Here is a 26,962-nt window from a genome sequence, read left to right on the forward strand (position 1 = left end):
CAAAGGAAAAGCTACTCCTTGAAGACAGTCAACAAAAAGTTAAGATCTGACAGATGGGGAATCTAGCTGGAGGTATTGTTTTTTCCAGCATTTTGGGGGAGCCATTCCTGTTCTTAGTTTAAATGTGTTATCATAGTCTATTTCCTCACAGACTGACAACATAGAGGCTTGCACTCCCTGATTTTATTATCTGGCCAAGTTTTATAAACCTGATTTAAAAATCAATCTTATTACCTTAAACCATGAAAATATGATATAGAAATATGCCTCCTGACCAAACCAAATTTCCCGTTGGTTGAAAAGAGATTCAATCTCATTTTTTAAGATATACTACCTCTTTGAGGAAAAGAAAAGTAAATTATGAAACAATACCTCAAAGACCTCTCTACCTTTGCAAAGGCCTTAGCCTAGGAAATTATAAGTGCAAAATTGAAATTTTTCTATTAACTCCAGTTATCACTGTTCAGATCTCAAGAAAAAGTTATTTCAATCATTCAAGTCTTACTCAGGAGAAAATGTTCATAGAGTTTATCTGTAATATCGAACACACACTTGGCTTGTCACGTCAGTGAAGACCACAACTGTGCTACCTTTACAAAAAGGCATGGTTGTATACTCATGTCCATACTCACTAGTGGTCTAAAAAAATCCAATTTGAAATAAATAGGCTGTGATAAAGCACTAATTAATAATTGCTAGTATGTCTACATTAAATATTCTTAAACTGTTTTGAATTCCTTCTTTTCTACCAGATGAGTGTTCTCTGAAAAATTAGGACACTTCCAGACAATGGGTGGCAGTATGAAACTGGCTAACAAAAGTTATTTACCAAAGATCTTACTTCAAAGTCAAACTAATGGAAACTATCTAACACTAGCTGGATTTGAGTTCTGGTGAATGGCAAGGGAATATACTTATGAGATAAGGCTCCTCTGGTTTTTGCTCTAATGTTAAAATACAGAAGAAAAGAGGAAGAGAAGGTGGACGAAAAGGAAAGAGGAAGGAAAGGCAGGAGGGAAAGGAATATACAGAGAAATATAAATTGAAAACACACATAACATCAGAAGAAAGGAAATAAACCTGTTGACAAAAGACAGGAAGGATGTGGCAATTATAAAAATCAGGGCAGAGTCCACTTTATTTTCAAAGTTATGTCACCCTAAGTTGACCACTAATTCTAAGACAGTATAAAATGGTGATCCAGGTTGAAGTGCTAACACGTACTTATTAGCAACAATAAATCACTCTATCTCTCTTAACTTATCTTACTGTAAAATTAGAATATTATCTTCCCTATAACCTTAGAATACAGCTTATAAACCAAAAGAGATAACATATAGGAAAATGCCTTATAAGCTTTAAACATTAAAACATAAGGTAGAATTACTTTTAAAGAAAGTTATATTAGAAACCAAAGACAGCATTCAGAAATCAGAATGAAACCCTGACAGTTATGCATAATTTTAACATTATAACATAGTGTATTACTGGTTAAAAGCTTGGGCTTTGGATCAGAAAAACCTGAATTCAAATACTGGCTGCATTTTTTAGAAGCTGTGATATCATGGGCAAGTTACTTAATCTCTCTAAGGTACTTTCCCCATATATAAGGTAGGAACAGTAATTAACACCTACCTCATCAGGCTGTGGTAGAGCTTAGAAAGATAATGTAGATGAAGTACTCTGCACAATGCCTGGCATATAGTAAACACTCCATAAATGATAGGATTTACCACTTAGAATACCAATGTGCTATTGTGGAGGGCTCTGGAATTACAGAGATCTGAATACAAGTCTGTTTAAGTCACTCAGTAATGTGTGAACTTAGAAGAGTTACTTAGCTTTACTGAGCCTGATTTCCCATCTATAAAATGGAAGTGATAAAAATCACTTCAGAGGATTCCGAGAACTAAGTAAATAACATATCACAGGTAAAGGTGCTTAGCACAGTGCCTGGTTATCATAGGTCTTAATAAATGTTCATTACCATTTTCATTCCTGCCCTCTATTGCTTAAATACATAAAGGCTTATAATTAATTAGCATATTTCTGTCCCATTCATGGGGAAAAAAGAAATAAAGCTAAAATCAGAATTTACCTGTGAAAACAAAATTCCGACATCAGAAACTTTTAGAAGAAATGACATTGAATGAGAGAACTATGTCAGCACTAAAAGCGTATATACATAGTAACAAACAAAAAATACTGAAAGCATGGTATTAAAAACCTCAAGAAATTTCAACTTGTTTCCAATAGAAACCACAATATAAAGCAAGAGAAGTGAAAAAGGAATTCTGAAGTCCAATCACCTCAAAAAAACCTTTTTTATATTTAAATTTATTCAACATCACAAAAAATAACTGTTTCTCTTTAAAACATACCATTACAGTTATATGCCATTTAAAATATTCAGCTTTCAAATGTAAATAAATTCTAGGGTTTTTCTTTCTTATTTTCATGTCATTTAAAAAATATTGTTTGAAGAAACTAACATTCCCTTGCTTAACCTTGGTTTGTTTTTCCATCTTATTATTTCAGGTTTGCTTTGGGGCATTCAGACAGTTTTAAGAATAACCACCAGATGGCTCATTCCACAAATGATCTTTTAACTTGGTTTTCTGAGGAACAGTCAGCATTCTCATAAATTTCCTTTTAGCATGATATGCCAATAAAGATACCCATATCTGTCATTTTTTATAGATTTGAATTAATGAGTGTATTCTCATAAAAATATTCTGTATTTTGTAACCTGTAAACAGACATTTTATTGTGATAAATATTAATGACAGTGTTCCAATTAATAAAACATTTTTCTTGATTAGTTCTTTATACAACTGCCTTTTGATGTAAGAAAAATATATACATTTTTCTTCCCTTTGCTGTTCACAGCTGGCAAGTGCTACTTTTTATTCTTTAATCTGAATTTCAGTCAAAAGGTCTGCAAAGTCTGTATCCATTTGAACAATATGCTAATTGTACTTCATTAGATGCGCTTACCCTGGAGTAACCTACTTCCATTGATATTGGATAACTGCCAACCTGCAGCTTAATGCCATATTTGTAATTCAGTTGTTGGACTACATGCTGGTTTTCAAATATGGTTTTACAAAATGGGAACAGTAGGGGGCATTCAGAGCTCAAGATGTTTGTTATACTGTACTAGAGGACTGTATTTTGCTTTCTGGAATCTGTGGTCTTATTTATTTAGAATACCGAGAATGGCATTTCTTTTTAAATATATGCATTATATGTAACATGGATACTATGTACTTGTAAATATTTTGACTTTATCTATCAGTAACGTCCTGCTGCTTTTTTTTACTCAACTTACTCTGGGCGGGTGTGTGTGTGTGTGTGTGTGTATGTGTGTGTGTATATATATATATATATATATATATATATATATATATGCATATGTATGTGTAGATATAGATATAATCTCTACACATACAGGAAATTTTTAATTTAATGTGTGACTAGCAACTGTATACATTGTATTTTGCATTTTAATTCACAAAATTGTACTTAATGTGAAAGTGCTATGTAAATGGTAAAGCATTATGCAAATGATAGTTGTCACCATTTTAGCATTTAAAATTTTATTAAGAGAAACTAATTCACATTACAAATGTGAATTCTGTTATATCTTTAAATATTCAATAAATATAAAATGGATGCTTACGGAAAGCAGGCAAAAATACTACAACTACTTCCTTTATGTGGGATTTTCTTGTTAACAAATATCTTTACACATGTCCAACTTAGTGCCAATGTACCATATTTGTACCATTTGTACCATATACAAATGCCAAAGAAGTTTTCAACTTTCTCCTTTAGGAAATTCAGCAGTAGAAAGGTCTTTGGCAGGGTAAAGATAGAAATAATCAATTTTTCAATGCGTCTTTGGCTCCGCAAAACTCTCGAAAAATCATAGCATGAGCAAATATTTGTCAAGTGCACCTGTTCGTTGACTCTGGAATGCGATGGTCCATGATGAATAAGAATCTTCACAATTTCCACATCTCCTTTCCAGGCAGCCAGGTGAATAGGAAAATAACCTTTGTTGTCTGCTACATTTGTTGATGCCTCATATTGAAGCAGTTTGAGAACTATGTCCCTAAGAAGTAGAAAAACCAAAAGAATACAACAGAAAAGAAAATATGCTGAACAATGCAGCATTTATTAAACAGATAATTATAAAAGTATACTAGATACTGGCTGGCAATTTATAGTAATCATTCAAGATACTGAGACATACAATTGGGTTTAAGAGTTTGCCTCTTCAGCATTTGGCTATTTTACTTACCTGGAACAAGCCACCACCATACACACACAGAGCACTGACTAACCATAAAACTACCTAATAGAATTCATTTCAGCAAAATTTATCTAATTTTATTAACTGAACGAATTTAGTCAAATAACTTAAAAGAATACCTCCTCTCATCTTTTTCAAAAAGGGAGTATTTCCAGATAACCTGTATCTGAGATTTAGTCTGAAGGAAGAGTTGAGGTGCAAGCAAACTCCCTGTTTACAAAAAAAAGTTATCATACTACCAAGAGACATTTAGGGAGTTTACACATCATCCCTACAGAGAACTGGAATAAGGGATTGAGGATACATATAAAAGAGAAAGCAGCACAGTAGGAAAGAGACCCTGCAATATAAGCCCAAGGTTGAAAAAAAAATTTAATAACTTTTAGCCATAGCACAGGACATACTTTGAATGTGTGTTGTTTATACTTGTGCACTCTTTCACCTTCCTCCTCCAAGGCTAAGAAATGATTTTAAGAGGGAAATTCATTTATGAGACAAATTCTATCACTGACGCAGTTTCTAATGATAAGATTTCAGAGAAAATAAAAATAAACCTCATTTTAACATTTCTTTTCTAAAATCAGTATTATTTTATAAGCTTTGAATTTAAATGACTTGAATTTAAAGTCCCAGCTATGCAAACTACCTAATGATATGACCCCTACAGTATTATTTAGTCTCATTTTTCTTTTTCTTTCCTGTAGAAAATAATATAAATAATAATAATAGTGCCTGTTGCTCAAGACTGGTAAGAACAGTAAACGAGAACATAAAAGAGAAGCCACTCAATAAACAGTAAAACACTATACAAATATTAGTTCTTGCCCCCCCCAAAAATAAAATCCTTTAAAAGTAAAAATGCTTCCTTCAAATCACCTTTGGCAAAAACAGTCTGAAAATCAGAAGAAAACCTGAAGTTTGTCCAGTTTCTATGCTTCTTCTCACCTCTCTGCCACGTAAAAGTTGTTATATAGGGTCATACATTCTGAGATAAATAACTTACAAAGTGGAAAAAAGAATTCAATACTTATGAATAACAAAAGGAGCTGAGAACCAGAAGATCTGATTTGAAGTCCCAACTTTCTACTAGTACTTACTAACTTGGCTACCTTGGACAATTCAAATAACCTGTCTCTCTTTCAGATGTTGTTAAAATAGAATTTAGAGATTATATATTGTTGCCAGTCTCAAAGAGTTTTGGTGTGAATCAAATGAGAAAGGAAAATGACTGTAAAACTGTACACAATCAAAAACTATTCTTAAAGCAGTTTACTGCAAGATTGAACAATTCTAGTGATTTTTTTAACTGAAATATATCAGCATTTAATAAAAGTTAAAATAATACCAAAGGAAGCACAGTTAAATACCTGGATGTAACAAGTAGGATTTATCTTACAAAAAAACAGCCTTCTCCCAATCCATATAGTAAGAAAGACAATTATGTGAAGGGTTTTAATTTCATCCCTCAAAGCCTAAGCAAAAAAAAAAAAAAAAGTCTGAAATTTCTAAAAGCATTTCCTTTCTAGGAGTAAAGAAAAGTTTGATGGGATCATCAATACTATTTTCTTTTACTCTCACTCAAACCATTCAGAATTTCATTTGTTATTTGGCTCAATTTTTGTTGACATTTTCTAATAATGTATGTGATATGCATTCATTCTTTATCTATCAGGAAGATGTATGATATAGTGAAAAAACTAATACTGATCATTTGTATTGTATAGTATTACTATCATCTAAATCAGAAAAGAAAAACCTTCATGTTTATGAAATTATCTTTGGTGAACACCAAGCTCCTAAATAAATACTATTATTTTTATTTCAGTTTTTTTAAGTTTATTCATTTTATTAAATAAATATCTTATTAAATTTATTTTTAAATTTAAATTTATTTTAAAATTTTTATTTAAGTTGAGCCTTTCATCTTGTTCAGAGATACCAGCTAATAAACTGGCTGAGCTCAGATTTCTAACGTGAAAACATATCTGTGAAATATAAAGTTATATCTTTGATCAAATAAGTGCCTGTTAGTCTTGCTGAATCTTAAGCAAAATATTAATCAATATAGTGTCATTAATTTCTTATGATTGTATATCCCTTGTATATGACAAGCAATATGTATTATACAGGCCTTTTTCATCCAGGCTCATCAAGAGTAAATTAAATTTCAGGTTCTTTCTTTAACGTCTAAACAAGAATTGTAGTTAATACAGGATCACACCAAATCAAGGTTTTTTTTGTTTTGTTTTTGAGATATAATTGACATATAACATGACTTTAGTTTCAAGTATACAACATAATGATCTGATATATGTATATACTGCAAACTGATCACCATAATAAGCCTAGTTAACACCTATTTTAAAATTTTTATTTAAGTTGCATCTTATATCTTCCAGAGGTATCCAGAAATGAATATTTTGACCATACTTGGTTACCTGGCATGAAATATTAAGTTATATTAATGAACACTGTCTACAGAATAGCAAGCAAAGAAGTAATCCCTATATCTTAAAGTGGCATTCTTTCTTAACAGCATTTGATAAATAAGAAATGTTCCAAAACACTAAAATAAATGTAGTTCATGAGATCACAGGAAAAATAATTCCATTTCCCAGGAACAAAACAAAAATATCAAATTAAATTTAATAATAATCCAACTTAAATCACTGCAACATTTTGTAGCTTGAGGCTAATATATGTAAGTACAGGTAAAAACAGGAATTCTAAAAGTATTGATTTTTGCTACTATGTTTAAGTTGTTTCATTTTCTGACAGACATAAATAATACTTCTGATTAATATGAAATGTCTTTTAAGAAGTTCAGTATATGTTCTGAGCAAAATTAAATTAATTGGGAAGATTCAACACTCAAACTTCTTTACCTCAACAGCAAGTTTCCCTATAATTAACCAAAGACATTTATTTTGTTCCATCCTCCTGTATTTGTTGGTAATGCAAAGAATTTTGAAATAAATGCAAATCATCTTCATATAGATGTAGTATTAACAAACTAATGAAATTCTCAAATTCATGAAGGCCCTCTTGATTTCACACTTTCTTGAAGATTTTACTTCTCCTTAATGAAAATAAAGTTGCAAATGTGTTCAACATGGTCAAAAGCCTTTAGGACAATACACTCCATTTTCTAACTGGAGCTCCTTTATATACTGAATTCACTCTCACAGATTTCCAGATAGAGTGAATAAAGCCAAAGTTTAACTAGTTAATAGCCTTATCCAAGAAAGAAGCAATCAACCAAAGATTTGTAGGTGACTCAAAGGGCAATTTCATGGACTAGATTATACAAATTTTTAGAGGAAGCACCCTTCTTTCATTAGAAAGCCTACTCTGAGCAAATCAAAAGTGCAGCAGATAGCTTACTATGTGGATTCTAGATCCAATTTGAGATACAATTTGGATTATAGATAATGGAGTCTAGGATTCAAGCGTTAAATATTTAAAGAATGAGAAGTGAGAATAGAAAATATTTTAACCCTGCACATATCAAATAGCATACATATTTCAAAGATACAATAACAATTTAGTACTGACATTTTCCAAAACAGTAGCCAAGAATTACAATGTACCCAACATAGTTTAATGAGATGGAACTTTTAAAAAAAAAAGGAGCAAGTTGCTAAGAAAAGAAGGAGAATTGAAATGAAACGTGAATATACAGGTTTAGTAAAACCTTACAGGGAGTGATAAGATTATTATTTAAAAAGACAGGGGGAAAGGAAAGAAGAAAGAAAAGAAGGACAGAGGAAGAGAGGGAAAGAAGAAAGGCATGAAGAAGGAAGTAAAGAAAGGAGGGAGTAAGGGAAGGAGGGAGGGAAGGAGGGAAGGAGGGAGGAAACCTGGCTAATTGCTATTCAGAAGAGAATTAAGTGAATCAAATTTGCAGTAGAAATACGTGAGCGAGACAATGAATCCTCCGTATTTTGAAAAAGAGAAAAATCTCTAGCCTATCTATTGAAATAATTTATTTATAATCATCACTAGTTAAATTTATTCTACTGACCATGTTTTTTATATCATTTGAAGGTAAAAGTTTTCTAATCTGTAATTACAAATGACTCCTAAATCACCAGAGTACATTACATTTTCTATTGTGCCCTGATGTGGCTAAGTGGAGATGAATCGTTCATTATGAAATAATATATTTAAGGTATAAAATGCTGCTCCACTTGTGGATTAACTACCATTGATAAATAAGAACTCCCAATAAAACATACAAAATAAAGAGGATACAGGCTTAATATGTAGTATGAAGGCCATAGTTTTTTTTTTTTAATTTCTGCACTGGGTCTTAGTTGTGGCACATGGGACCTTTGTTGCGGCATGTGGGATCTTCAGTTGCAGCATGTGAGATCTTTTAGTTGTGCCACACAGGATCTTTAGTTGAGGCATGCTAGATCTTAGTTGCAGCATGTGAGATCTAGTTCCCTGACCAGGGATCGAACCCGAGCCCCCTGCATTGGGAGTGCGGAGTCTTAGCCACTGGACCACCAGGGAAGTCACAAGGCCATAGACTGTATATTGGAGGGAACGGGAAAGCGTGCGCCCAAAGCAAAAGAATAAACTATAGGACCCTGTAATATTTCTTCCAGCTCTATAATTCCATGAACTTCAGCCTAGAAATCGTAATGCTTATGAAAACAACCTAGAGCTGATGGATATAACAGCAGCAGGAATAAAGATAGAAATGATGTGTTTCTATGCTGACACAGAAGAATGTCTATGACATAAAAAAATGTCTTTTGCTTGGGAAGAATACAACACAGTAGTTTATTACCTATGCTAAGTGAGAATAGCAAAGACAAAGAAAAGAAAAACCATTCTCCTCTGGCTCTGAGGTATATTCTATGACACTTTTTTATCCATCAAATATCTTTTCTTATGCCAATATTTAAACCAGCATTCCATGAGAACACACTACTTGTTGATAACGGGAACAAGAAATACATAATGTGACAGAGAAAAACCAACAAGAATTTAGAAAACTGGTGTGCATACAGCCACAGAGGGGATATAATGTGAAGTACTGGTAAAAGCATACACTTGGAACTAGGAACACTTAGACTCTAGAAACAGCCCCACCTTAATAACTAAGTGGCCACTAAGTCACTTATCCAGAATGGTCTTGTTTCTCCATTTATAAAATGAAAGAAGTGAGGAGGGCAGGGTAGAATAAATGATCTCTAATTTTAAAAGTCCTTGGTAACTTAAATCATTTAAAATCAAGAAATCTTATACTCTAGATGAAAATCCAAATTTCAGAATTGTAACATCATAGTACATAACTGAGCCACAAACAATAATAAAACAGTGTATCATAAAATGTCATAATCGGAAGTAACAACAAAAAATATCCAGCCACTGTATTCAGTACACTGAACTGAGGCCTAAATAGGTTAATGAAATGGCTCAAGGTCACATAACTAGCAGGGAGGGAGAGATGGGATTAGAATTTTCCTGCTTTTTTCCAATACCTACAGAATGACACTAAGCAAAATCTTTCTAGAAAGAGTTTAAAAGAAAAGATAAATGAGACCTTTATATAAAAGCAAAGCAGAGATATATAATTCTCAGAGAACATCTGCAATTAAAGAGATCTTAAAAGATATACAGTCAAAGCCTCATCTCTTTTTGATAATTTTAATGATTGCTATTCAATCACCTAAATTATCCTCACTTTGTATACTGCCAATAAAAACTAAGAATTATGCAAGAGGGCTTCCCTGGCGGCGCAGTGGTTGAGAGTCTGCCTGCCGATGCAGGGGACACGGGTTCATGCCCCGGTCTGGGAAGATCCCACATGCCGCGGAGCGGCTGGGCCCGTGAGCCATGGCCGCTGAGCCTGCGTGTCCGGAGCTTGTGCTCCGCAACGGGAGAGGCCACAACAGTGAGAGGCCCGCGTACCACAAAAAAAAAAAAAAAAAAAAGAATTATGCAAGAGGCCTCAGAGAAATATATCTCAATGGTTAGAACTTCACAGGATGTCATGTATAAACCAATAACATTTACTAAAAACTTCACTGAAAATCAAGAAGCGATATGTCTATTTGGGGACAATATTATTTTGAGAAATACTTATAATGCCAAGCTGAGATAGAACAAGAAAAGTTGTATAGCTCAAATGGTCAAGTTCAAGATCTTCTGTCCATTAGATTTGATGGTTTGTCTTCCCCATTGGAACTAAGAAATATGGTACCACCCTGAATCTACAACTAAGATGGCCAAAGAAGCCAGCTTGGGCTTATTTAATAGATTTCACTCCAGATGACTCAGGTACAAAGAAGAATAAATAGTAATTCCTTTAAAAGATTCAGATGTTAGGGATCTGGACACATTTTCCAATCTACAGAAGGACAGCATATAGCTGAAAAACACTCGGCAAAATAAAAAGTTCTAAGTTAGATGGTATAAGTTGATATAATAAAGAATCAGGAGTGGATGAAAAGAAATATAATTTGGGAATTCCAATACTAAAAATCTAAGTGATGAAACATTCAGTTCATGGTATTTTATATAATTTGTATGATTCTTCAAACAGAATGATAATGTTCAATTTATGCAATAAGTTAGATTAAAATGTCATAACGATAAATAATGACAAAAATGATGTTTCTTCCATGAGAGCTTTAAGGCCTTAAAATGTGATCAAGTATAACTAAGTCCCTTGTGTCGCAATTCACAGAATGAAAGAAATGTTAAGTGTGAAAATAAAAGGTAACTAGCACTTTTAAGGCAGTAATTACCACATCTAATAAAACTGAAGTGAAATGAAATGATCCAGATCTGAAAAGACTAACTTGAATCATTAAAGCAAAGGAAAAACACATAGGAGGGGAGACACATGAACAGGGTCACTTTCCTTCTGAAAAACAGGTTAAAGAAGTTTAAAACCTGAAAGACCATCCATGAATGACAAAGACAAAGCATTTTAGCTTAGTTTGAGGATTTTGAAGTGGTTCATATAAGTGCCTATGCCTTATAACAGCAAGACTCTATTGAAGAGTTCACTCCTATTGAATAATCCCATATTTGGTGAAGACACCCAAAAAAGTAGGGAGTGTCATTAAGTGATGTATCCCATTCCCTCACCAAAGGTACACACGACTAACATGGTTCTGTCACTTCTTCCATTTTCCCTGTGTGATATTTGACTTGACTTACACTCTGCACATAATCATCTCAGCAACATTCCTACCACTTTCAACTTGTCAGGTATTGAACACCTGGTGCCTCTCCAAATTCATCTAAGCCCAGGGGACTCATGGCAACATGAGACAGGTACCATCAGACATAATTAGCTTCATCACATGTAACTAAATACACAAAGATTCCAGTCCAAATAAGTGGCACTTACTTATGTCCATTTAAGGCTGCATGGTGTAAAGCAGTGTAACCCGAACTGTCTGTGCAGTTCACATTGGGGCCTCGCCAGATGCTGCAAATAAAGCACAAGCACAGAGTTAACAGTTAAGCAGAATGGTGCTTTGAAAAACAAAAAGAAGCCTGATAGTCCCACAGTCAGCAGCATGTTGCATATGAAAATTTTACTTATGTAGAAAACAACTGCCACCTTTCGTGCATTCCCCTCAGAACAATATTTTCATTTATTTGATGCAGGGAAATTATCAGGGAATATAGCTACCTTCAGAAATTAGTAAATGCAGGCCCACTGCCATGCATTAAATTTGGATCCAAAAATTCCCTATTACTTTCTGTCATTACTTAAATATTGGATGCAATTAACATTCAACTATTATATTCTTTACCAAGAATAAAGATTTATGACACCTGCCTACTCCTTTTTAACACACTCATTCTGAGATGGCAGTGGTTTATATAAATTATATTTTTGCATATGTAAAGAATATAAACACTTCTTTCTGTTCCATTGCTACTAAGAGAATATAATACATATTTCATTCTTGAAAATATAATTAAAGATTTGGACTATCACAAACCATAAAAAGATTCTAACAGTTTTGAAGTTATTTTACTATACAATATATTCTGAAGATAACATGTAACTACATGAAAGAATCCATTTTATCCTTGATCACTACAATTACAGAAACTATGTACAGCTTTTGAAAAACTTAGGCATTGAAAGACACTTTTCCAAAAGTAGACCAAAAAACAAAACAAAAACAAACTGTTATCAAAGCCATCAAAACTAACATCTAATGACAAACTAATTCATGTATTCACAAAATATTTATTGTACACCAATTGTATGTCACATATTAAGCTAGGCACTGAGAGTACAAAATCCTAATTCACAGTCCTTCTTTACGAGAACAGAGTCTAATGGAGAAGAGAGACACATAAACTAACAATTACAGAGTGTTAAGATAAGGTACCAGAGGGCACACAAGCATCTCTGAGAAGAGAATGAATAGCTATTCCAAATGAGAGATCACAGCTGACTTTAACTAAGTTGAGACAATGAAAATGAGCGGAATGTACTTTTTCAACAGTTATTTAAAGGACAAATCAATAAGATGCAGGGATCAATTGAAGGAAGGAGAAAGCAGTAGCACTTTCTGAATCATTTGAGAATGACTCAAATTTAATGCCTAAAATGACCAAAAGGAAAACGACAACATTAACTAAGATGTGAAAAGAGAAGCAAATTTCCTTGGGGAAGACAGTGCAGATGGAAAGCAAACAATGACTTCAGGTTTGGAGACACTGAATTTTAAGTATCTGACATACTTACATAAAAGTAAGGATCTCCAGAAGATTATAAAAATATCTAGTTAGAAGCATGGCCCTGAAGTTAGACTACCTGAGTTCAAACACCTGGCTCCATTACTTGCTGGGGGTAGCCCTGCATGAAGTGTTTAACCTCTCTGAAATTCAATTCCTCGTCTGAAAAATAGAGATGATAATAATAGTACCACCTTATAATGCTCTGAGAATCAAATAAATCAATACCTACAAAGCTCTTACGGCAGTAGTTGAACATAGTACTAGCATCTATTATATTTGTTAGAACATAGTTCAACAAATTGTTAGAACAAATTATTATTAAATAGAAGGTAAAACCAAGGGAGTGCCTGATATCAGACTCTTTAAGAGGGAGGCCATCAGACTCAAATACCTCAGTGGATAATTTGTATATGGGGGCAAGGTGAAACCTTTTCTCAAAGGTTGATATTAATTAAAATCTATCAATCACTGGTTAAAAAAAAAAAATCAAACCTGACTTGGGTAGACGGTCCAAAGTTCAAGGCAGCTCAAAATCTGAAAACCTCCCAGCCCTCACTGAAACTGTCAGAGAACTTATATGAAAGTACATTGTGAGGAAAAAGAAAGAAAAATATGGGACAGACAATAGAACCATGGATATTAACAATACTGGAGGGTCCAGCACAGGAAAAAGGTTATATGAAGGACATTGAGAGTTGTCCAAGAGTAAATAAAACCAAGAGACAGCATTATACAATTTAAAACAGGAAACTGTTAAAAAAAAAAAACCAATCAAGTTACATAACAGTTAAACAATTTATTTGGTAATTAAAAAGGTCTTGAAGAAATTAATGGCCAAATATAATTAGTCAGTTGTAAGGATTTAACATTATTTTGATCTTAACCTTATTTCAATTCAGTGGTTTTTTTTCTTTAATGGTAGCTTACTTCCTGAGAATAAAAAAAGTGACAGTTAAACAAGTAAAGTTATAAAATGTGCATATGTTTTACAATTTCATTAAGATTGTTAGGTTTTTACCAATCCTTTTTTTTAAATCAATCCTTGAAGCATTTTCAATCTCCTATTACATTCTTAAAATTTTTATACTTTTGTTCCTCCTGCTAGCTCACCCATCTTGCTCTATTAATTTCCACCTCTGTGCCTTTAATCATGCCCTTCTACTAACCTACAATAGATTCTCTAACAAATCATACCTTACCATTCCTCCAAAGCCATGATCAAGATTCACCTACTCCAATAACTCTTTCTCTAAGTACTGAATACAACAGCTATTTAATAAATGTGTGCTAAATTATATAAATTTAAAAATCAAATAAAGGATTATTTTTAATGAATAAATAAGCCACAGGTAAAACAGAAGTGTTAAAACAATGGAATGTACTTATTTAAAATAATCTATGAAATCATTAAAAAAAATCCAAAAGAGGCAAAAGAAAAAAAAAGCAGAAAAGAGGAACAAAGAATACGTAAGACAAATACAAAGCAAATTGTTAGATGACAGATTTAACCATATCAATAACCATAACCATATCAATAATTACATTAACTATTAATAGTCTGATCACCCCAATTAAAACAGAAAAATCATCAGACTGGATTAAAGAAAGTAAGACCCAACTATATACTTACTAAATGAAATTCACTTTAAATATAGAGATACAAATAGAAAAAAAGTAAAGGACAGAAAAATCATACTAACACTAATCAAAATAAGCTGAATAACTATATTAACATTGGACAAACCAGATTTCGAAGCTAAGAATATTACAAGGGATAAAGAAAATCATTTCAGAATGACAAAGATGTCGATTTATCTGAAGAATATGGGAATCCTAAATGTTTTTTGCCTCTAACAACAGAACTTCAAAATACATGAAGCAAAAAACTGATACAACTGCAAACAGAGAGAGACCTACCCACTGACACTTGGAGATTTCAATACGTCTCTCTCAATAATTGATAGGACAAGTAAACAGAAAATCATTAAGGGTATACAAGAATTAAATAACACTACCAACCAACTTGACGTAACTGACATTTATAGAACACTTACCCAATAATACCTGAATACATATTCTTTTCAAGTGAACACAAGACATTTACCAATATATCCCATATTGTGGATCATAAATCTCAATAAATCTTCAAGATTCAGAAGGGAGACGTACAAGATGCCAGAGGACTAAGACTTGGAGATCACCTTCCTCCCCACAAATACATCAGAAATACATCTACGTATGGAACAACCCCTACAGAACACCTACTGAACGCTGGCAGAAAACCTCAGACTTCCCAAAAGGCAAGAAACGCCCCCACGTACCTGGGGAGGGCAAAAGAAAAAACACAGACAAAAGAATTAGGGACGGGACCTGTCCCTCTGGGAGGGAGCTGTGAAGGAGGAAAAGTTTCCACACACTAGGAAGCCCCTTCACTGGTGAAGACGGGGGTTGGGCGGCATGGGGAAGCTTCAGAACCAAGGAGGAGAGCGCAGCAACAGGGATGCAGAGGAAAACGGAGAGATTCCCGCACAGACGATTGGTACCGACCAGCACTCACCAGCCCGAGAGGCTTGTCTGCCCCCTCCGCCCGGGGCGGGCGGGAGCTGGGAGCTGAGGCTTGAGCTTCAAGCTTCGGAGGTCAGATCCCAGGGAGAGGACTGGGGCTGGCTGCGTGAACACAGCCTGAAGGGAGCTAGTGCACCACAGCTAGCCGGGAGGGAGTCTGGGGAAAATCTGGACCTGCTAAAGAGGCAAGAAAACACCGTTTCGGGGTGCGCAAGGAGAAGGGATTCAGAGCACCGCCTAAATGAGCTCCAGAAACGGGCACGAGCCGCGGCTATCAGCGTGGACACCAGAGACAGGCGTGAGAGGCTAAGCCTGCCGCTGCAGTCACCAGGAACGCTGTGTGCAAGCACAGGTCACTATCCACACCTCCCCTCCCAAAAGTCTGTGCAGGCCGCCACTGCCAGGGTCCTGTGATCCAGGGACAACTTCCCCAGGAGAATGCACGGCGCGCCTAAGGCTGTTGCAACATCACACCGGCCTCTGCCACTGCAGGTTCTCCCCACATTCCGTACCCCTCCCACCCCCCCAAATGAGTGAGCCAGAGCCCCCTAATCAGCTGCTCCTTTAACCCTGTCCTGTCTGAGCGAAGAACAGACGCCCTCAGGTGACCTACACGCAGAGGCAGGGCCAAATCCTGAACCCCAGGAGCAGTACAAAGAAGAGAAACAGAAATTTCTCCCAGCAGCCTCAGGAACACCAGATTATATCTCCACTATCAACTTGATGTACCCTGCATCTGTAGATTACCTGAATAGACAACTAATCATCCCAGAATTGACCCAGAACACTTTGGGAGCAACTGTAGACTTGCGGTTTGCTTTCTGCATCTAATTTGTTTCTGGTTTTATGTTTATTTTACTTTACTATTTAGACTTTATTATCATTAGATTTGTTTATTGATTTGGTTGTTCTCTTCCTTTTTTTTAATATATATATTTTTTTTTTTCCTTTTTCTCTTTTTGTGAGTGTGTATGTGTATGCTTCTTTGTATGATTTTGTCTATATGGCTTTCCTTTTACCATTTGGCCTCGGGTTCTGTCTGTCCATTGTATTTTTCTTCCTTTTTTTTTTCTTCCTTTTTAATTTTTTAAATTTTCAATAATTTTTTTATTTTAATAACTTTATTTTATTTTTCTTTCTTTTTTTCTCATTTTTCTTCTGAGCCATGTGGCTGACAGGGTCTTCATGCTCTGGCTGGGTGTCAGAGCTGGGCCTCTGATGTGGGAGAGCCGAGTTCAGGACATTGGTCCACCAGAGACCTCCCGGCTCCATGTAATATCAAATGGTGAAACTCTCCCAGAGATCTCCATCTCAAAGCTAAGACCCAGCTCCACTCAACGACCAGCAAGCCACAGTGCTGGAAACCCTATGCCAAACAACTAGCAAGACAGGAACACAACCCCATCCATTAGCAGAGAGGCTGCCTAAAATCATAAGGTCATAGACAGCCAAAAACACAGAACAAGATGCAGTCCTACCCACCAGAAAGACAAGATCCAGCCTCGTCCACCAGAACACAGGCACTAGTCCCTCCACCAGGAAGCCTACACAACATACTGAAGCAACCTTAGCCACTGGGGGCAGACACCAAAAATTACGGGAACTAGGGACCTGCAGCCTGCGAAAAGGAGACCCAAAACACAGTAAGTGAAGCGAAATGAGAAGACACAGAAACACACAACAGATGAAAGAGTAAGGTAAAAACCCACCAGAACAAACAAATGAAGAGGAAACAGGCAGTCTACCTGGAAAAGAATTCAGAATAATGATAGTAAAGATGATCCAAATTCTTGGAAAAAGAATAGAGAAAATACCAGAACATTTAACAAGGACCTAGAAGAACTAAAGAGCAAACAAACAATGATGAACAACACAATAAATGAAATTAAAAATTCTCTAGAAGGAATCAATAGCAGAATAACTGAGGCAGAAGAATGGATAAGTGACTTTGAAGATAAAATAGTGGAAATAACTACCACAGAGCAGAATAAAGAGAAAAGAAGGAAAAGAATGGAGGACACTCTCAGAGACCCATGGGACAACATTAACCACACCAACATTCCAATTATAGGGGTCCCAGCAGAAGAAGAGGAAAAGAAGGGGACTGAGAAAATATATGAAGATTTTACAGTTGAACACGTCCCTAATATGGGAAACGAAAGACTCAAAAAGTCCAGGTAGCACAGAGAGTCCCATACAGGATAAAACCAAGGAGAAACATGCCAAGAAACATATTAATCAGACTATCAAAAATTAAATACAAAGAAAATATATTAAAAGCAACAAGGGAAAAACAACAATTAACATACAAGGGAATCCCCGTAAGGTTAACAGGTGATCTTTCAGCAGAAACTCTGCAAGCCAGAAGGGAGAGGCAGTACATACTGAAAGTGATGAAAGGGAAAAACCTACAACCAAGATTACTCTACACAGCAAGGATCACATTCAGCTTCAACAGAGAAATTAAAACCTTTACAGACAAGTAAAAGTTAAGAGAATTCAGCACCACCAAACCAGCGTTACAACAAATGTTAAAGGAACTTCTCTAGGCAGGAAACACAAGAGAAGGAAAAGACCTACAAAAATAAACCCATAACAATTAAGAAAATGGTAATAGGAACATACATATCGATAATTATCCTAAATGTAAATGGATTAAATACTCCAACCAAAAGAAATAGACTGGCTGAATGGATACAAAAACAAGACCCATATATATATATATATATATGCTGTCTACGAGAGACCCACTTCAGCCCTAGGGACACATACAGACTGAAAGTGAGGGGATGAAAAAAGATATTCCATGCAAATGAAAATCACAAGAAAGCTGGAGTAGCAATTCTCATATCAGACAAAATAGACTTTAAAATAAAGACCATTACAAGAGACAAAGAAGGACACTACATAATGATCAAGGGATCAATCCAAGAAGAAGATATAACAATTGTAAATATTTATGCACCCAAAGTAGGAGCACCTCAATACATAAGGCAAATGCTAACAGCCATAAAAGGGGAAATCAACAGTAACACAATTACAGTAGGGGACTTTTAACACCCCACTGTCACCAATGGACAGATCATCCAAAATGAAAATAAATGAGGAAACACAAAATTTAAATGACACATTAAACAAGATGAACTTAATTGATATTTATAGGACATTCCATCCAAAAACAAGAGAATACACTTTCTTCTCAAGTGCTCATGGAACATTCTCCAGGACAGATCATATCTTGGGTCACAAATCAAGCCTTGGTAAATTTAAGAAAATTGAATTTGTATCAAGTATCTTTTCTGACCACAGTGCTATGAGACTAGATATCAATTACAGAAAAAACTCTGTAAAAAAACACAAACACATGGAAGCTAAACAATACACTACTTAATAACCAAGAAATCACTGAAGAAATCAAAGAGGAAATCAAAAAATACCTAGAAACAAATGACAACGAAAACAGGATGACCCAAGGCCTATGGGATGCAGCAAAAGCACTTCTAAGATGGAAGTTTATAGCAACAGAATCCTCAAGAAACAAGAAACGTCTCAAATAAACAACCTAACCTTACACCTAAAGCAACTAGAGAAGAACAAAAAAAAAAAAACCCAAAGTTAGCAAAAGGAAAGAAATCACAAAGACCACATTAGACATAAACGAAAAATAAATGAAGAAAACAATAGCAAAGATCAAAAAAACTAAAAGCTGGTTCTCTGTGAAGATAAGCCATTAGCCAGACTCATCAAGAAAAAAAAGAAGACTCAAATCAGTAGAACTAGAAATGAAAAAGGAGAAGTAACAACTGACACTGCAGAAATACAAAGGATCATGAGAGATTACTACAAGCAACTATACGCCACTAAAATGGACAACCTGGAAGAATTGGACCAATTCTTAGAAAACGACAACCTTCCAAGACTGAACCAGGAATAAACAGAAAATATAAACAGACCAATCACAAGCACAGAAATTCTGACTGTGATTAAAAATTTTCCAACAAACAAAAGCCCAGGACCAGATGGCTTCACAGGTGAATTCTATCAAACATTTACAGAAGACCTAACAACTATCCTTCTCAAACACTTCCAAAATACAGAGAGGGAGGAACACTCCCAAACTCATTCTATGAGGCCACCATCACCCTGATACCAAAACCAGACAAAGAGGGCACAAAAAAGAAAACTACAGACCAATATCACTGATGAACATAGATACAAAAATCCTCAACAAATACTAGCAAACAGAATCCAACAGCACATTAAAAGGATCATACACCATGATCAAGTACGGTTTATCCCAGGAATGCAAGGATTCTTCAATATATGCAAATCAACCAATGTGATAAACCATATTAGCAAACTGAAGGAGAAATCCATACGATCATCTCAATAGATGCGGAAAAAGCTTCCGACAAAATTCAACATCCACTTAGGATAAAAACCCTCCAGAAAGCAGGCACATAGGGAACTTACCTCAGCATAAAAAGGCCACACATGAGAAACACACAGCCAGCATCATTCTCAATGGTGAAAAACGGAAACCATTTCCTCTAAGATCAGGAAAAAGACAAGGTTGTCCACTCTCACCACTATTATTCAACATAGTTTTGGAAGTTTTAGCCACAGCAATCAGAGAACAAAAAGAAATAAAAGGAATCCAAACTGGAAAAGAAGAAGTAAAACTGTCACTGTTTGCAGATGACATGATACTATACACAGAGAATCCTAAAGATGTTACCAGAAAACTACTAGAGCTAATCAATGAATTTGGTAAAGTAGAAGGATACAAAATTAATGCACAGACATCTTTTGCATTCCTATCCGCTAATGATGAAAAATCTGAAAGAGAAATTAAGAAAACACTCCCATTTACCTTTGCAACAAAAAGAATAAAATATCTAGGAATAAACCTAACTAAGGAGACAAAAGACCTGTATGCAGAAAACTATAAGACACTGATGAAAGAAATTAAAGATGATATCGACAGATGGAGAGATATACCATGTTCTTGGATTGGAAGAATCAACATTGTGAAAATGACTATACTACCCAAAGCAATCTGCAGATTCAATGCAATCCCTATCAAACTACCAATGGCATTTTTCACAAAACTAGAACAAAAAATTGCACAATATATATGGAAACACAAAAGCCCACGAATAGCCAAAGCAATCTTGAGAAAGAAAAATGGAGCTGGAGGAATCAGGCTCCTGGACTTCAGAATATATTACAAAGCTACAGTAATCAAGACAGTATGGTATTGGCACATAAACAGAAATATAGATCAATGGAACAGGATAGAAAGCCCAGAGATAAACCCACGCACCTACGGTCACCTTATTTTTGATAAAGAAGGCAAGAATATACAATGGAGAAAAGACAGTCTCTTCAGTAAGTGGTGCGGGGAAAACTGGAAAGCTACATGTAGAAGAAAGAAATTAGAACACTCCCTAACACCATACACAAAAATAAACTCAAAATGGATTAAGACCTAAATGTAAGGCCAGACACTATAAAACTCTTAGAAGAAAACATAGGCAGAACACTCTATGACATAAATCACAGCAAGATCCTTTTTGACCCACCTCCTAAAGAAATGGAAATAAAACCAAAAATAAACAAATGGGACCTAATGAAATTTAAAAGCTTTTGCAAATCAAAGGAAACCGTAAACAGGACAAAAAGAAAACCCTCAGAATGGGAGAAAATATTTGCCGACAAAGCAACTGACAAAGGATTAATCTCCAAAATATACAAGCAGCTCATGCAGCTCACTATAAACAAAACAACCCAATCCAAAAATGGGCAGAAAACCTAAATAGACATTTCTCCAAAGAAGATATACAGATTGCCAACAAACACATGAAAGGATGCTCAACATCACTAATCATTAGAGAAATGCAAATCAAAACTACAATGAGGTATCACCTCACACCAGTCAGGATGGCCATCATCAAAAAATCTACAAACAATAAATGCTGGAGAGGGTGTGGAGAAAAGGGAACCCTCTGGCACTGTTGGTGGGAATGTAAATGATACAGCCACTATGGAGAACAGTATGGAGGTTCCTTAAAAAACTAAAAATAGAACTACCGTAGGACCTAGCAATCTCACTACTGGGCATATACCCTGAGAAAACCATAATTCAAAAAGAGTCATGTACCACAATGTTCACTGCAGCTCTATTTACAATAGCCAGGACATGGAAGCAACCTAAGTGTCCATCGACAGATGAATGGATAAAGAAGTTGTGGCATATATATACAGTGGAATATTACTCAGCCATAAAAAGAAATGAAATTGAGTTATTTGTAGTGAGGTGGATGGACCTAAAATCTGTCATGCAGAGTGAAGTAAGTCAGAAACAGAAAAACAAATACCGTATGCTAGCACATATATATGGAATCTAAAAAAAAAAAAAAAATGGTTCTGAAGAACCTAGGGGCAGGACTGGAATAAAGACATAGAGAATGGACTTGAGGACACTGGGAGGGGGAAGGGTATGCTGGGTGAAATGAGAGAGTGGCATAGACTTATATATACTACCAAATGTAAAACGATAGCCAGTCGGAAGCCCCCACATAGCACAGGGAGATCAGCTGTGTGCTTTGTGACCACCTAAAGAGGTGGGATAGGGAGGGTGGGAGGGAGACGCCAGAGGGAGGAGACATTGTGATATATGTATATGTATAGCTGATTCACTTTGTTATAAAGCAGAAACTAACACACCATTGTAAAACAATTATACTCCAATAAAGGTGTTTAAAAAAATTTAAAAATAAAATAAAAGATTCAAATCACAAAACTATATTCTCTGACTCCAATTAAATTAAAAATCGTTCACCAAAAGGTATCTTTAATATCCACAAATATTAGAAACTGAATAACACATAAGTCAAAGAAGATATCAAAACGATTTTGGAATGTATTTACAACTGAAAGAGAAAGAAAACACAAAATATCAAAACTTTGGGGATGCAACTAAAGTAGTACCTAAAGAAAAATTTATAGTATTAAAATGACACTGATAGATCAAAGAAAGGTCCCACATTGATGACCTCAGCTTCCACTTTAAGAAACAGGAAATGAAGAGCATATTAACCCCAAAGTAAGCAGAAGAAAGGAAACCAGTGAAAAAGAAAACAGGATAACAATAGAGACAATCAATGAAATCAAAAAGTGATTCTTTAAAATACTCTATAAAATTTAAAAATCTATAGGCAAACTGATAAGGATTAAAATAGAAGATACAAATTACTAAATTAGGAGCAGAGAGGTAATATCACTACATATTCTAAAAATATGAACAGTAAGAGAATATTTTTAATAACTTTATACCAATAAATTAAAAAACTTAGATGAAATGGACAAGTTTCTTGAAAAACACAAACCACCAAAACTCATTTTTAAAAATAGGATAACCTGAATAGCCCTACATCTATTAAGGAAACTGAACTTGAACTTGTGGTTACAAAACGTTCCCCACAAAACAAAATAAAAACGTCCAGGTCCAGGTGGCTTCAATGGGGAATTACGCCAGATATTTAAGGAAGAAATAGTATCAGTTCTACAAAAATCATTCCAAAATATTGAAGAGGCACAAATACTGCCTAATATTCTATGACACCAAAGACATATGACAAGAAAGAACTACAGATCAATATATCACTCATGAATACAGAAGCAAAAATTCTCAGCAAAATTCTAGCAAGTTGAATCCAACAATATATGAAAAGAACACTACACCATGATGAAATGGAGTTTATTTCAGGAATGCAAATTTGTTTTAACATTCATAAATTACTATATTAACAAACTAAAACAGCAAAATCATTATTATCTCAACAGATATGGAAATAGTATTTGCCAAACTCCAACATCAATTCCTAATAAAAACTGTTACTAAACTGGGAATAGAAGGGAATCTCATCAACCTATAAAATACATCAACAAAAAACTTATAGCTAACATAATCTTAATGATGAAAGACTGAATGTATTCCCCTTAAGATCAAGAACAGGGCAAGTTATGTCTGTTTCCCACTTCTACTCAACATGTTTCCGGAGGCTCTCTGCTTTTCTTCATTCAACAGACAGCTGATTTTCCTGTGCAGTGCCAGCTGCATCCCTAAGACATGATAGTGAAGATCGGAGTAGATGGATTTGTCTGTATCAGATATCTGGTCACCAGGGCTGCTTTTAACTCTGGCAAAGTGAAAAACGTTGCTGTCAATGACCCTTCATAGACCTGAACTTCATGGTCTACATGTTTCAATGTGATTCTACCCATGGCAAGTTTGATGGCACAGTCAAGGTTGAAACTGGGAAGCTTGTCATCAATGAAAAGTCCATCTCCATCTTCCAATAATGAGATCCTGCCAATGTCAAACGGGGTGATGCTGCTGCTGGATACATGGTGAAGTCCACTCATGTCTTCACTACCTTGGAGTAAGCTAAGGTTCACTTGAAGGGTGAAGCCAAAAGGGTCATCATCTCTGCCCCTTTTGCTGAAACCCCCATGTTTGTGATGGGCATAAACCATGAGAAGTATGTCAACTCCCTCAAGATTGTCAGCAATGCCTTCTGCACCATCAACTGCCTGGCACCCCTGGCCAAGGTAACCATGACAACTTTGGCATCGTAGAGGGACTCATGACCACAGTCAATGCCATCACTGCCACCCAGAAGACTGAAAATTATTGGCCCCTCTGGGAAACTATACAGTGACAGCCACAGGGTTTCCCACAACATCATTTTGGCATCTACTAGCACTGCCAAGACTGTTGGCAAAGTCATTCCTGAGGTGAAGAGGAAGCATACTGGCATGGCCTTCTGTGTCCCCACCAACAGTATGATGATCATAGATCTGACTTGCCATCTGGAGAAAGTTGCAAATATAATGACACCAAAAAGGCGGTGAAGCAGGCATCAGAGGGCCCACTAAAGAGCATCCTGGGCTACACCGAAAATCTTGCTGTCTCCTGCAACTTTACCAGTGACACCCACTCTTTCACCCTTGATACCGTGGTTTGCATTGCCCTCAATAGCCACTTTGTCAAGCTCATTTCCTGGTAGGACCATGAATTTGGCTACAGTAATAGGGCAGTGGACTGATGATCCACATGGCCTCCAAGGGGTAAAAGCCCTCTGGGCCACCAGCCACAGCGAGAACATGAGAGGAATAGAGATATGCTCAGCTGCTGGGGAGTCCTTGCCCCAACTCAATCCCCCAACACACTGAGAATCTCCCATTCTCAATACAGTTTCAATCCCAGACCACTTAAAGAATGGGAGGGGCTCAGAGAGCCCTACCTTGTCATATACCACCAATAACTATAATGTACGCAGTCAAAAAACTTTTTTGTACCAGAGATTTTAGCCAATGTAGTGGCTAGAAATGCAGTGAAAAGAAAAGGAAATAAAAGACATCCAGATTGTAAAGAAAGAAGAAAATCTATCTTTACTTGAAGACGACATAGTCATGTACGTAAAAAATCCTATGAAATCTACAAAAAAAAGCTACTAAAATTAAAATTGTGTTTAATTAGGGGAAGCTCTGTAAAAAATATAGGGAACTCTCTGACCTTTCTTCATAATACTTCCATAAATCTAAAATTATTTCAAAATAAAATGTTTAAAAAGGAAAACCTTACTCAAAAAAAAAACACAAAAAAAACACAACCAAAAAAGTGTGTTTAGCAAGTTTGCAAGAAACAACTCAATAGGTAAAAGTCAACTATATTTCTATATGCTAGCAAAGAACAATTAGAAATCAAAATATTTTTAAATATCATTTACAATATCAAGAAAAATATTAAATACTTAAGAATAAATTTGACAAAATATGTGCAAAGTTGTACACTAAAAACTACAAAATATTGCTGTGAAAAGTTAAAGAGGACCTAAACAAATGGTGAGATAATATCAAGTTCATGAATCAGAAGACTAAATATTTTTATGATGTTAATTTTCCACAGATTTATCTTTAGATTCAATACAATGCAATCAGAATCCCAGCAAGCTTTTTTTGTAGAAATTCACTAATTCGAAAATTCATATGAAAATACAAAGGACCTAGGATAGCCAAAGCAACTCTGAAAAAGAACAAAGTTGGATACTTACACTACCTGATTTCAAGACTATGATAAAACTATAGTAAACAAGACATTGTATGGTATTAAAGATAGATTATTTGAAGAGAACAGAGGAATAGAAAGTCCACCTACACATATATGCAAGTGATTTTGACACAGGTGCAACAGCAATTCATTAAAGAACGAACAGTCTTATCAAAAAATTGTGTTGGAACAAATGGATATCCTTAGGCCATACCATATCCAAAACAAAACTGTATATCCTCACCACACCATATACAAAAATTCACTTAAAAATAAATCATAGATCTAAAAGCAAAACCTAAAACCATAAAACTTCTACAAGAAAATGTACAGGGAAATTTTTGTGACCTTGGATTAAGCAAAACATTTTCTAGATTTTAATACCAAAGCACAACCCACACAAGAAAATTTGACAAATTGGACTTTAACAAAATTATGAGCTTCTGTTCTTCAAAGACACTGTTAAGAGAATGAAAAGGAAATGGGGACTGGGAGAAAAATTTTGCAAATCACATTTTCTTTTCTATTCTTTGATCCATAATAGATAAAAAAATCAATGACCTTAAAAAAAAAATGGGCAGGGCTTCCCTGGTGGCGCAGTGGTTGAGAATCTGCCTGCCAATGCAGGGGACATGGGTTCGAGCCCTGGTATGGGAGGATCCCACATGCAGCGGAGCAACTAAGCCCGTGAGCCACAACTACTGAGGCTGCGTGTCTGGAGCCTGTGCTCCAAGAGAGCCCGCAATAGTGAGAGGCCCGCGCACCGCGATGAAGAGTGGCCCCCACTCGCCGCAACTAGAGAAAGTCCTTGCACAGAAACGAAGGCCCAACACAGCCAAAATTAAAATAAAATAAAATAATTTAGCAGCTGTGAACCTGAGGGCAATATTCAAAAAAAAAAAAATGGGCAAAGGATTTGAACAGATACTTCAGCAAAGAAGATATACACATGGCAAGTAAGAACATGGAAAGGTGCTCAACATCATTTGTCTTGAGAGAAATGCAAATTAAAACCATGGGATACTACTCATATCTATTACAATGGTGCTGATTAAGAATACTTCACATACCAATGTTGACAGGGATGTAAATCAACCACAACTCTCAAACACTGAACTACCATACAATCCAGTCATTCCACTCTAGATATTTAGTCAACAGAAATGACAGCATGTTTCTATACAAAGACTTATACATAAATATACATAGCAGCTTTATTTATACTAGCCCCA

General features: G+C 35.4%; 1 pseudogene; it reads left to right on the forward strand.

Annotated features, from left to right (window-relative positions):
* The first annotated feature begins 23,624 nt into the window (after positions 1-23,624).
* Positions 23,625-24,990, forward strand: LOC149748061 (glyceraldehyde-3-phosphate dehydrogenase pseudogene; annotated as a pseudogene).
* The last annotated feature ends 1,972 nt before the right edge of the window (positions 24,991-26,962 follow it).

This window comes from Delphinapterus leucas, chromosome 11, assembly GCF_059928025.1.
Source record: "Delphinapterus leucas isolate spDelLeu-1000000601 "Yukka" chromosome 11, BTC_Dleu_Yukka2, whole genome shotgun sequence".
NCBI classification, from domain to species: domain Eukaryota; kingdom Metazoa; phylum Chordata; class Mammalia; order Artiodactyla; family Monodontidae; genus Delphinapterus; species Delphinapterus leucas.